We start from the raw sequence: 300 nt of genomic DNA on the forward strand, positions 1-300 counted from the left end.
TTTAAAACCTTTAAATATATTTAAAATTATTTCAGTATGCTGCTGTGATGATGATAAACAACGAAAAACATTTTAAAAAAAAAACGACTCCCATTTAATAGCTAAAAAGATAGCTCATCAGAGTGACTAAATTTTGGGATCCAACCAAGTCCTACATGGCCCCTTTTAATACCCCACTCCATGTGCCCAACACAAAAAAATTAATGCAACAAGGGAGTGAATGAGCACTATACAGATTATTTTACTCTTGGGGCCCTACAGGTCCCTTGGGGTGCTACCTTATATTTCCTTAGTGTTGAC

The sequence above is a fragment of the Penaeus monodon genome, chromosome 20, assembly GCF_015228065.2.
Source record: "Penaeus monodon isolate SGIC_2016 chromosome 20, NSTDA_Pmon_1, whole genome shotgun sequence".
Lineage (NCBI taxonomy): Eukaryota > Metazoa > Arthropoda > Malacostraca > Decapoda > Penaeidae > Penaeus > Penaeus monodon.